At 41.0% G+C, this 13,623-nt stretch overlaps 1 protein-coding gene across 4 annotated transcripts in view; it reads left to right on the top strand.

The window, feature by feature from the left end:
• The window catches only part of PKIB (cAMP-dependent protein kinase inhibitor beta), a 53,567-nt gene that overhangs the window by 9,740 nt on the left and 30,204 nt on the right, over positions 1-13,623 (top strand). Inside the window, exon 1 of one of the 4 annotated variants that reach the window (XM_083858506.1) lies at positions 7,995-8,013. The exons of the other annotated variants lie outside the window; for them this stretch is intronic. The gene's annotated coding sequence lies outside the window, so the exon portion shown is untranslated. Of the gene's footprint in view, positions 1-7,994; positions 8,014-13,623 lie in introns of those variants that run through there. 4 annotated transcript variants of the gene reach the window in all.

Genomic DNA, 13,623 nt, shown 5'->3' with positions numbered 1-13,623 from the left:
TGTCTGAGTGCCTTTCAGTGTAGGATTGGGCGCATTTGTTAGTGCTCTATTCCTGGTTGAGAACTGGAGAGCAGAGATAACAGCCGGCAGTGCTGTCTCCGGGGCAAAGGATGTCTCTCGTAATCCCAGTTTCCTTGTTAAGAGTTTCCAGCGTCAATTTTCCATGGAGGAGGAGAAGCGAGGCTGACAGCCCAAGCTGCCATCTGACAGGAGTCACATTTGATGTACTGATGGCAGCAGGTCCCTTGGTTGTGGCTGTGGCAGGGGAGGCGGTCCAGCCTTCAGGCTTAGGAAAGCAGGAGCCCCTCAAAGGTGAGATGTAATTACCATCTGAGGTTAAGCTGTTCCCAAAATGGGGATATTTGTTCAGATGTCTTCTTACCAGGAGCTGGCAGGGGGATCTGCCTTCATTCCTCCTGTGCCAGTCTGAACTGCTCTGGCAAGACAGCAGGCCCAGTCTATTTATACAGCTGAACAAAAGAGGTGCAGGATAAGACCTTGTTCTGATTTTGGGGCAAAGACCTTGACAGCAGAACACACAGAGACATGCTCTTTTGTTGGAGCATGACTTTTTAAGGCTCCATCTCCTAAGAGAGAGCATGAGGATAGATGGCTCATCACTAAATGGGATGTGATGAGGGGGAAGATGCTCAGCCTCAGGCAGCATGGGAACTAAAAACAGCTCCGTGGTGTTGTGAGCTGTGTTTGCACAGTGCCAGCACAGCCAGTGCTGAACTTGGGAGAGGCTGGAGATGTTCTGGAAATGTTCAGAGGAGCGATATTCTCAGGAGGAAAAGACCTGAAACTGAGGAAGGAATATTATGGCATGTTCATGTCTGGTATCAGTATGGGAGTCTCAGAAATTGTTAAGAAAATAAGCATATGGACTGTATAAAAGGCACATAAGCTTATTTTGGGTGAGGAATATACACGACACTGTTCTGCTTTTTACATCTCTTTAGAAAGTGTCTTGGCACGTTTTCTGTAGATTTGTGTCTCTGAATTTAGAGGGGGAGGATGAGGAGGAAGGGAAGCTGAGGTGAGGAGGAAGGGAAGCTGAGAAGAGAGCGCTGCTGGGATATGACAGAGTTTAGCACCAGTTTGTTTGCAAGTGGAAGATGCAGAGGAGCTGCAGTATGTGTTATATTGTTAATTATGCTTCAGTGTAGCTCCTATGAGTTGTAGATCCTAGGAGAAATGCCACTCTGAATAAATATGGCATACAGAATTTGTTGGTGAACTGTAACATCTGAAATGATACTTCTCTAGATAAAAATAGAGCTTAGCTGTGCTAAACATTCAACAAACACTTATTACAACTCCAATTTGAATGTTTAAACTGTGAACAAAATACCAGGAAACACTCACTAATAATTCTGAGGCATCTGCTTTTTGGAGGAAATTGTGCCCTCTTTTTCTAAATTAGAGGAACAAAAATAACAGTTAATTATTTTATTTTTTTTTCAAGTCATGCTGCACTTGGTAATAACTCACTGGTAAACAGCTCATGAACTGTCTGTGCTTCTCGTCTTGGGTGTTGGGTTTACAGGATGTTTACTTGGAAGTCTTTGAAAGGCAGCCACCGTGGGAGAGAGGGGCAGAGCTGAGGTGACAGAGCAGTGAGAGCTGGGGAAACAAGGTCTGTGGCACATGCAAAGGGCTTGAGGACCCCTGTCTGTGCACTTTGACAGTGGGCAGCAATGTTACTGATCAGAGGAGTGAGAGAAAAGGCCAGGATGATTTTGTTTTGTAACTAAAATGGACAGGATGGCGGTTGAGGAGAATGGTGGCTGATTAAGTGAATGTACTTTGGCAACACCAGTTACACCCAGGGGTCGTTTCATCTTTTGGGGGCCGTGGTACAGTATTCCCATGCAGGTTACTTTTCTTCTTCAAGGTAGAGGACACTCGGAATACTATTTTAAATCTTGGGTAGTTCCATCCTCCATTCAAAAGTTAATAGATGCTATAAAAATACCAAGGCTAGAATACTTCCTGTGGTCATAAATCGCCCATAGGAAAACTGCTCCATATTCAACAATTTAATGGTGGGATTGGTACTGATGCTTTGGTTTAATAGGGCCTATAAAAGTATCTTCTTTATTTGGAAGAATAAAATTGTTCTGGTGATTTTGTGTGATTTTGCACTGCATAAGCAGCACTGTTGTGGTGTGGTAAAGACTGTCTTATTTTTGTCTCCACAATTCAGGAAGAGCTGGGATGTTGCAGTGTACTGTATAACCACAAAAGATACTGGTAATCAAACACGAATATTTGTAGGAAAGGTCATCTTAGTTATCAGATGCATATGCCCTTTTCCCATCCACCAGCTTGCTGTTTTAATGGCTCTGGAGTGGCACAGATTTGTGACTAATCCTTGCTTTGAATCAGCAGTGCCTACTGAGATAATGCAGGAATTGTTCAGAGCTTTAGAGGGATGGATGGCTCAAAATTAAAAAAAAAAAAAAGAAGAAACAAAACAGAAGAAGAAACAAAAAAGCCAAATAGATCAAAAGGGCTTTTCTACACCACCAAATTGATTACTGCAAATTCAGAAATTCATTTAAGCTATTCTTGTTTTTCATAACTTGATCTTGAAGAAGCATTATTATCATGTAACTCTGATTTTTTTTTTTTTTTTTTTTTTTTTTTTTTTTTTTTTTTTTTTTTTTCTTCCCTGGGACTGACTAATGAGGGCAGCTATCCAGTTAATCCAGAATGAGCTTCAGCAAAGCCTACCCTACTGTGTGGGCTCACAGTACCTCCAGGCAGCATAGCAAGTGCCACTTTATCCAAGGAGATAAACACCACTGGCTTTGGTCTCACGCCTCCACCTTGGCTTGGTGAATTTGTGGCCATTTGTGGCCACAATTTCTGCTCATCTTCAGCCTTTACTTCAGCCTGATGATGAGCCACATCTTGCTGTCAGAGTTGTTTTGTGCCGTGGTGTGGGCTGTGGCACCTGGAAGATCCCCTCCACCATGTAGTTTGAGGACACGGATGGTTGTAGGGCATCCAGCATTGGAAGTGTTCTTCTGTGGGTGGAGGCCATCCTTCCTCTGGGGACCTTTGAGGTAGGAGCAGGTTTTCCCATGAATCTCCAGCTTGTCCCTGCTAAAACGGGAAAATATTACCTTCTGAGTTGTGAGATGAAGCCTTCAAAGCACAGAATAAACAACAGCGTCACCAGGGAGGCTTCTTGAAAGACTGAGCAGTTTGTGTCCTCCGGTGAGGCAAATGAGTGATGTGCCCTGGATTTTGCTGTGCCTACCATGTGATAATAGAAATTCATTGTGAAATTATCCCAGAAACATGGACTGACATGCTGCACAAAGCAAAGGTTCTGCCACTGCACAGGCTGGGCAATATTTTTTCACTCAATTTGTTATTTCCTACAGCCCTTGACTCCAGGTCCGTTCAACTATTTCAGGTAGGTCACTTTGTAAGCAATCTGAAACCACACTCTACTAAGTGCAGTTTTCCTGGATATGTAGGTTCAGCACATTCTCTTGTTGCATGAAATCTCAGAGAGGCTATTAGTAAATCCTGACTTTGATTTTTCTTTTTATAGTCATTTACAATTTCAGATAAAATTGCCACTTGCACTAGTAAAGGACTTAGTGTGAACTTGCAGCTCTTTTAACAAGGTTATTTTATCTGTGTCAGTTTGTGATATCTGATACCTGTTTTTCAGCCTCCAGTTCTGTAGCTGAAAGATCAGAATTTCAGGAGAGGGGTTTGTTTGTAGAAGTTGCTTCTTTTTTCTTCATGTAGACACAATTTTCATGTAAGTATTGAATATTTTGACAATCAGCTCCCAGATGTGATCAAAGCACTCATCTCTAAAGAGTCAAGTATTAGCTCATGAAACTCAGTGACCATGAAAACTGAGAGGATGGTGTAGGACTGGTTAACTGATAAGAGCATGTGGTAAGAAGAGGGTTAGGCACAAATCCCTGACTGATGGTACTTGGAGCAGAGTAGCTTTTGTGCTACTAACAGATATGACAGTTCTGCCTAGTACCTGGTGTCTCCTCCCCTTTCTGCTGCCCTGAGGATTCTTTGGAGAGGTGACACATTACTAAGGACAAATAGAGAAAACTCAGAGAGAGCATTGTATGATAATTTGACTGTAGAGCCTGAATACCTTTCACTGGGAATGGACATGCTTGAATTGCTATGCATGAATATTTTTATGATATTGAATAAAACTCTGAAAAGAACTTGGCTGAATACAGGCCATCTTGAGGCCCTATGACGTGTCTCCTCCTTTCTGTGAGATGTATCCTGCCCTATTTCTGTTTCAAGGGGGGTTTTGCATTTGTTTGGAAGCAGCGTATCCTTAGAAGAACTGTTTAACAGCTCTTGAAAGAACAGTTTCCTGCTTTACAGGGTATTTTTAGCCAGCTTAGACCCACAGTGCATCAAGACCTGAGGAATGGGCCACCCAGGACTTGAAGGATAGGGTTTTGTGTTGGTACCTCTCTGCCTTGGGGAAGTTGAAGGTAAATTAGGGTGAATTTGGCTTCTGATATATATCAGAACATCTGGTACAAATCATGCCTGGCTACAGTAGCCTCTCAGATGGATCTCTGCAGCACAGTGGTACACCGGGCCTGCTTTTTTTTTTTTTTTTTTGGAGATGTCCTCCACACTAAGGACAAATAAAAAAATCTCTAGATCTGCCTGCTTGTCGCTGCAAAGCTGCATGGTTGATTGATGTGTGGCCTGACCATATCCTTGTGTAGAGCATTGACATGTGAGCTGTGTTCAGACTAAGCATCCTTTTCCTCAGTAAAGGTGAAGGGAAGAATTCACTCCTGGAACGAACAGAGGGAATGTTGTTGCTGTGCCTACCTGACAGAGAGATGGACTAGGAAAAATACCTGGTGAATTAATAGCAGAATTATATTCACTCTCAGGCCACTAAAATTTGCACAAGTAATCTCCCATCATTTCAGTGGTGTGCATGCACAGCAGAGAGAAGAGCAAGAACACCACCACATGGCCTGAGGTCTGGTGTCACAGCACAGGGTCTGGAGGTGACCTTCAGTTCTCATCCCTGTGATACCCCATGTGCCAAGGCTTCCTTCCATTGTTTTGTGTCAGGCTTGATCTCTGTGACACCAGACGTGGGACATCACACGGTCAGTCACAGCCTGTTAGTTCAACAGAAGCACTAACAATTGGAGTTAGAGCCAGTCTGATGGATACCCTTGTGCTGACAGACATGGATGTTCTTGTGCAGGACACTGTATGGGGGCAAAGGCAGGAGAAAGTGCAGTGACAATGTGACATGAAATTAGGGAGGGCAGCAGTGTTTGGAGACACTTCTCTTTTCATCCAGGCTTCAGGCTTATCGTTCTGCCATTGATATCAGTTATGCATCTTACTCTTGTTATTTGCTACATGCAGGTATAAATACCATGTTTTCATGACATGTAAAATTGCACTCTCCTACTGATAGCAGCAGGGAATCTTGCAGGAAGGATTGCAAAGCACTTGTAAAAATCCTTTTTTTTATTGAGTAAAGCCATAATAGAGTATGCAGAGGTTAGGGCTGGGGTTTAATGACTCCTACTTTTCTTCTCCTGCCCTTTGCAGAGATGCTGTTGTTTCAGAGAGTACTAGGGAACTTCTTGGTCTGCAGCTGTGTGTGGCCTGCAAAACACAAGAATAAAGACTGAAGAAACCCCTTTTCCACTTCTTCTGTCCCTCTGCATCTCTTTAGGGATCAGATATGATTCATTGTCTTCCCTTGTATTACCTTCCCCTCACCTCCAAATGCCATTGGAGAACCTTGGAGAACCCTGGTGTGAGAACAGATTGCTTTAGTTAAACATTGGCAAGTGACCATATCCTGCAGCTGGGGTCTGTCTGGGCTTCTGACCTCTTTTCCTTCTTGTCATAGTTTTTTAAGCGGGATTTAGTTTTGGAACTGCTGACTTCAGCTCTCACATCTATGCTGATGGCTTTACTAATGGTAGAGACATCACGGAAATTGTCATCTCCTGATCTTGACTGCCCAATGTCAGAGATGTCTCTGGAGATGTCTCTGTAGACAGGAAAGCAGGTGTTGATTCTTCGGGGCATTTGACTTCTAAATTTCCTCATCATCACCTTGCTTTTAAGGGCACTGTTACAGGGGTTGGTTACTTGTGTTGGTGCCCTTTCAGAAGGGCACCCTGCAGCATTGCAGGATATCTCTGCAGCCACCAGCCCAGAGTTGCTGGGCTTACGGGGTGATCAGTAGGGAAAAAAACCTGTGTGTTCATCTCTTTGAGCACCAAAAATTTCCATTTTACCACTCAAGCAAAGTTTAGCCCAAGTAGGGGGGTAACAATTTCAATAGGAAGATAAAATCTAACATCTTAGATTCTTTTCTAATTGAGCTCTTTCAGTCTTTAGAGTGCTTTTTCATTGTTTAATGCTTCATTGAAATAATAATAATAATAAAAAAAACCTAAACTGAATGAACAGTTAATAAGATCCTTTCTATTTTCATCAGAAAGCTGACATCTTATTAGCACAAAATACCCTTGTAATTTCCACTTTCAGATTCTGCTTTCTACCTCTCCAAAATCAGCAGACACAGTAGACTTCTTGCCAGAGAATAGTGCTTTCCCCTATGTAGGAAATTGTGGAGCTAGTTGGAGGTTATCTCACACACTGGCTTCTGGAAGTTGAAATCAAAACTGAAAATATTTTTATAGTCTTCTCTTTATTAGAAACTTGATGTTCTGCCTTGTCACAGAAAGGAATGGATTCTCTTATGCTAGTGTTGACTAAATGACTTGGACTACTTTTTGGTATGGAAAGGAAGTTTTTCTTTTGCTTAGAACTGACATAATGGGGATTTCTTTTGGTGAATTTGTTTTTGTTTCTATACTTTTGTCCAGAGCAGTTGGGAACAGTTGAGCTGGTTCTTATCAAATGGGTATCTAGTGTGTAGTGTCTTACTGCTGAGAGAGGTCAAAAATAAGGGAAAACACTGTGAACACATGAAGGTGCTTACCACTGTATAGTCTCCATGTGTCTTGTGCTTGGCAGCTTCTGGATGACTTGAGTGAGGCATAGTCTTTTTGTGTTTAATAGCTTTTGATTGATTTTGCTTCCTTCAGGTTTTTTATGACATCCTTGACGTTATTGATTACTTCCTGAACCTCTCACTCAGCTCTTTATCTTGAACACAGTTTTCAAATCCAGGGTAGATTTGCCACAGACGTCCAGAAATTGCTCCCTGAAGCCACCTTCATGATATTAAGCATTGTCTTGGAATCAATTGATATTTGTCGCCTCTTAATTCTGCAAATATTTGAAATACTAAAGTTATGTGTAATGGAAAGCAAACTGTAAATCTGTGGAGGTGTGTGAATTTGCAGAGTGTTGGTTTCTGACAGAGATCCTGGCCAAGTGACAGGACATCTGGAATGATAGCACAGTCTTTCCAAAGCCAAGCCTAATTGCTATCATATTTCTCTTTTGGATGTTACTGTTTTGTCATCATCACCCTCTGCAAGCTGGTGGGAGTCTCTCTTTATCCCTACCACACCTGTAGCCATTGTTTTCTTGTCCACTTCAGGTATATAGAGATGTTGCCAGTGCATTGCAGACTGAGCAATTTTGAAGGCAAAAGCATTGTTCTTGTGCCTCTCAGCACACACAAAAATAGTGTGAGGTGAGAAGTGGTGCATGTGCAGTGAACACCCCTCAGATGATCTATCTATTGATTATAACAATCAATGGTTTATGTTGAGATATCCCAGAAGAAAAGAATGAAACAGGAACTAGTTACAACTCTGGAAGAAAAAGGAACTTTGCTCTGCTGAGGAGAGTAGAGTTACTCATTGTATTTGAAGATCTGAAGAAAATGTATGTTAACAAAACATCTGAACTTGTGTAATTAATACTTAGAGCCTAATTACAGAAGACTATTTTTACACTCTGTCATTTGACTTGAATTCTTAGGGATTCCACATGAGAAGTGCAGATACTCAGCAGTTCTGCAAATGAGTAAGTAAATCAGTATGTACTTATAGCCAGCATTGTTAAGGAAATGTTGCTTAATTAAGCCTCATTAATACAGACAGATTTTTTTTTTTTAAAAAAAAATTTCATTTATTGCTCATTCCTGAACATTTAGAACAGATTTAGAGTTTTAAATGCATATCAATAAGTATTAATAACAGTCTGTATGGAAAGTTTTGGCGTTTTTTCCCTGCATCTGTGAAATTTCTTTTGAAAGTAGTAGGATGGCCTTATGCAAGTTGCTGGTAGAGGAAAGAACTGCAACTGTAAGCAGATTTGGCTTAAGCTTAAGATAACCTACCAAATAGCTATAGATTTTTTTAACCTTGATAAAAGAACTCATGAAATATAATTTTTTTTACATATTTCACTGCAGATGATGTTTATGGCATAAGTTGTTTAGCTTAATAGTTGCAACAATGGGTTTGGAAATTGAATTGACCTCCAGTATCTGCCCAGATGTAGAACTCACCTTTCTCTGTGTATGGAAATGGTAAAAATGTGCAAATTGATAAGCTCCATCCATTTTTTTAAGATAAACTCCTCAAATATTGGTTTACAATGAGGAAATCATGCCTGCCAATATCCTTCAGGTTCAGTAGAGGCTGTGAGAGGAGGATTAAGTCATTGCGCATCCTTTCAGGTTTCAAAGATGCTTCACAGAAGGCAGAATTACTTGCTGCTAGTCCAAACCTGTAAAATACCCCTCTTTGACCCCTACCCGGCATTTGAGATCCTAGAAATGTTCTCACTGACATAAGCACAAGTTGGATGAAGTATTCAAATCACCTTAACATCACATCTTTATTTCTTCAACATAGGCACCTTTTTTTACTTCAAAGCCTCCAGAGACTGGGCACCACAGTGACGTGGGGAAACAGTGCTCCAGATCAATACAGTGACACAGTGCACAATCTAAATTGGTGCCATATTTGTGTATTTCAGAAGAAAGAGCAAGTTTGCCTCTTACAGCCTCTAAGATGCTGTAATTGCAGTAATGGAAACAGGAAGCATAAAGGAGAAGGGTTTGTGTCTAGGCTGAAGTTTGGTCACTCCCCTGCAGTGCAGCAGAGTTCAGCCAGCAATCTTGTGCCTCTCAACAACTGGCATAAAATGCCTCTTTGGAGAAGTCAGCACTTAGGAGGCTTCTCTAAACACAGATGGAAACTCAACTGAAGGCAGAATGAGGCAAGAGTCACCACGAATTCTCTCTTAGGAGACTGTCACAGATGAATGGTTTAGGTCACTTAAGGAACCACTGCCAAAGGTAATAGCAGCAGCAGGTGTAATCTGAATTTGAGAAGGTGCATCTTGACAAAATTCAGTGACAAGGTTCATTCTATGACTGGCTACACAGACAAAGTATACAGAGCAAACTTGTATTAGAATCAAAATTTAAATTATTTACATGGAAGAACAAGGATGAAAAAGGATAAAGGTCTAAAAGGTAAGGGAGAGGATCTCAAGGACTCAAGGACTGGGGTTTTGAGAGGACTACCTTGCTTTCTAAATTCCTATTGGAGTGTTGATGCAGCTGAGTCAAATCATAGTCCCTGACTTGGTCACTGGTTTATGTCTAAAGGATTTCATAGGGAAATACAAGAATTAGAGCAGACTGTCTGTCTCCAAATGTTTTTGAGCCTTTTAAAGCAATTTCAGGCCATGCTGCCAGCAGCAAGGAGGTGAATTTGTGCCTTTTTTCCGCACTGCTTCAGAAGGATGTTGGTTTTTGATATTTTAGAGTGAAAATTCAGTAAAGCACATTAACCTCATTAATTACAGTGTGAAGAAAGGCCCTGTCAGAGAATCCAGGCTTTATCTTTACCTTTTGCTTTCTGAGACACTAAAAGGAAGAGAAAAAAGACATCAGATGTGTCTGACTGATAGTACTGAGACTCAGAAATTGTAACTGGACTAGGGAAAAAATCTTTACCATAGGGGCCAGGAACAGAAGTCTGAATCTGAAAGGGGAACTTAAAAGGCAGATTCTCTGACTTGTTTTGCTGGAAAGGTCTGCTGTTCTGATCCTATTTTCTCTTTCTGGACCAAATTTTTATCAGGGTGTTTTTATTTCTATCTTACACAAGTGCAAAAGGAAAATACATTATTAAATCTAGTGGGTTTGTGTTTGTACTAGCATAAATAACTCTTTGGCAAGCTATTTATTAGTTATTGCTACTGCACAGCATCAAGGGATAAAAAAGACTCCCAGTGTAGGTGCGCCTACACAAAGATTGTATTTGTAAGGGAGCACTAAAAATGAACACCAGTCTAAAAGGCACATGCCATGTTCACTAGGTGGAATTTGGTGTTTTAAGTTCATACACAAAAGGATAGAGGCAGACTTATCAGAAATTATCAGTTTAGCATATATTTCAAAACTTGCAGTACTGACAGCTCCTACAGCACTGATGGGTCGGCTGCATAGAGGTGAAAGATTTCTGATTTTCCTGTCAGCAAATGCATGTGTAGACCTGATAAAGAAGGTAATGAAAGTATTCATGGAAGTTTTGTCCCTCACTGCTATTTTTTTGTGCTGACCCTTCATTTATAAATGGATATGGGAAACATATGAATCATCATTTGTGGTGGCAAGCGTAAGGTTCAGCTTCCAGGCTGAAGTGCATAGTTAATTACTTGTTTACGACAATGCTCTTCCAGAGCGAGGGTGCGCTGCTTTTGTGTGTTTCACTGCATGGATTATGTTGTTGTCTTTCAACCAAGAATTTGGGAAGGACCAGTTTTGAGTACTGTTTTACAGGCTGATAAAACACAGGAAGCCACAAGAGCTTTTTCGAATCCTGCAACAACTCTCTTGCAGTTGTCTGATATTCCCTTGCCACTCACCTTTGCAAAAGATATTGGACATAGTTGAAGTATGGTTTCTGATCCTGGCCAAAATCAATGGAATCAATGGATCTCTTCTGTCATTGATTATGTGCCGATTGAAAACCATAATTGGGCCCTGCAACAGATTAAAACCCAATACACTGTTATTGATGTCTTCATTTTGAAGCTTTATGTTTGTATTGTTGGAGTCTGTTGCCCTGTTGAGCAATAATGCCATTTACTGTGAGACATACGTCAGAACCACAGCTGAATAAATGCAACTTCCACACTATGAAAGCAGATTTAAAGCCAGACTTCCTCATATATAACAAGACTGCATGACAGCTAGTGCTGACTTGTAGAGCATCACAGGCAGTATAAATACCTGGCACAGCTGCTGGGAGTTATTTGCATAACATATTGAGGGCAAAGAACAACTGACACAAATTTACATGTCATCAATTCCCTTTATTTTTCTAGCTTCAAAGTAATACGCCTCGGTTTTCTCTTGAAACACACTTGTAGGTAGAGGCAAATATTATGTTAAAATGGGAGACAGCTGGATTTTTTTACCTACCTGGGCTAAACAAGTACAATTTGACATTTCAGTTGGATACATGAGAAGTGACGTATATATATTTCATAACCACCCAGTTACTGCACTCATCTTGAACAGCAAGTCACATCTTTTTTTCTGATGAGTTAAGCAGTTAGCTCTGGATGTAACCAGAACTCTGGAAATAAGTTTTGGAAACATTTTCCTTATCAGTTTTTGTGTACTGTATAGACATGACCTCAAACAACCTGTGGCAGCAGTTCCTGTGTACATAATCTGTTGTGGTTGCTCAGCAGTGAGGAAGGCATGGCAGAGGGGAGCTTGCTCTAGTGACTTCAGTGAGCTGATAAAAGGATGTCTTGTTACCTCCTCGGGCTCATGCAGTGTCAGCTGCTGCTGTTTGTCCACACAGCATCAGAATTTCTGTGCAGATTTGTTACCAGTCCTATGGAAGTTGGATATCCAGCTTTTGTCAGTCAATGGTGTTTGCATGTTCAGTGACTCTCCTGTTCTGAAATCGCATTCGGTAAAGGAATTTCTGCTTAGTGTGAGTTTATTGTTTTGCCACATGTATTGTTTTGCTTTTGTGCAAAACAAAATCAGAATAGATGATTATAGCTCTGAATTACTTGGAAAAGTGAATGTAAAGGAAATGGAAGATGATAAAGATGGAAGCCATTTGAAAAGAAAGTCTTTTTCAAAGGAAAGTTAAGAAGCAGACTTTCAAATAATGAAAGTAGCAACAAGTTAAAGTATAATTTAATAGGAAATAACAAGACCATGTTGGAAATACTGCTGAGACTGTTGAACTTTGCATATGAGGTGTTTTCTGGGATTATTTGTCCTTACTGGGATAAGGAGAGGAGGCAGACCATTGAAAGAATCAGAGGAATAGCCACAACACAGAGAACCCAAAGGCTGTTGGTGTGGAACAGAGCTGAAAAAAACCCCAACCTGCCCAAAACCACAGAGACTTTAGCAGCTACATCTGCTGTTTGGCTGTTGGATGTGTCTGGAGGGCTGGTGGCAGAATGCACTTCAGAAACCCACAGTGCTAAGCTGAGTACAAACATCACTCCTTAAACATAATTTTCTTCTTATGCCCCCATGAAGGAGCACAACTCTAATGAATGAAATTGAATTGCATATTTGGAAAGCAAAAAGGGGGAAAGAAGCTGATGACATTTCTGGGTTTTTTTAACATTTGAGAGAAATCTGTTGTCCTGGGAAATTGGGGGGCACTATAGTAGGCACATTTCTGTTTTGTTTTAGCAACCAGAGCATGGCCATATTCTCAGAAGCCACAGTTCATGCTCTGGGAGAAAAAATGCAAGATTATTATTTACACTACAGCTGTACTATGATGCTTTTCACTCTTCTCAACACAGCACCATTGCCTTTTTTAATTTCTATCACTTTTATACACTTACACAGAATAGGATTGTATGGAGGGAAAGTCAGATGAAAAGATGGTAAGGTAAAACTTTCGTTTTTGTTATAAGAGAGCATCGTCTTAGTTTCAGAAAGAAATCTCTATCTGTAGTTTTCCAGGAGGCTTTTTCTTTAAAATGATGTTTTCAAGATTGATTGGTATCAGGTGTTCATTGCCATGTGATGCAGTGTTACCATGGTGACTACTCCACTCCTTTAGGTAGGATGTCAGAGGCTATAATTGTGCTTTAAAAATCATGTGCACAGTATGATAACCTGCACAGAAATAGGCTGTAGTCTTGCTCAGACACAGGTCTGTCTCTGAATTTGCTGATTTGTGACTGCAAGCCACAAAAGATTGTATACCGATATTTGGGGGAGATTTCTTTCCTCTCTCCCTTTCCATGTGACAAACAAGCACAATGGATTCTGCGATATAATGGGAAAGATTAAATTCTTTTAGCCACACCTCTTGCCCAGCCCCATTTGAGTCTGTGCTTCTTTCTGGTCCTAGGCCAGGAGATAAAGCTGGTTGGAGCTCTGCTGTGTCTATATGCCTCTGCTTGTGTCTGCCTTCTGCTAGGGCACGTGAAAAAAGGTGTTTTAATGACACACTGGCGTCTGTGTGGCTGTACTCCAGACAGTGGCAAGCCTCGAGTGCCTTCTCTGCCTTTGACAAATCTCTGACCAGGGAATAAAATTGCATTACCCTTCAAAATGCTTCTTGCTGACCCTTGTATTTCGTGTCCTAATGCTGTAACCACTCATTTGCCTTTTTG

The sequence above is a fragment of the Zosterops lateralis genome, assembly GCF_965231275.1.
Source record: "Zosterops lateralis genome assembly, chromosome: 3".
In the NCBI taxonomy this organism is placed as follows: domain Eukaryota; kingdom Metazoa; phylum Chordata; class Aves; order Passeriformes; family Zosteropidae; genus Zosterops; species Zosterops lateralis.
This window is presented reverse-complemented; position numbering and strand designations above follow the sequence as displayed.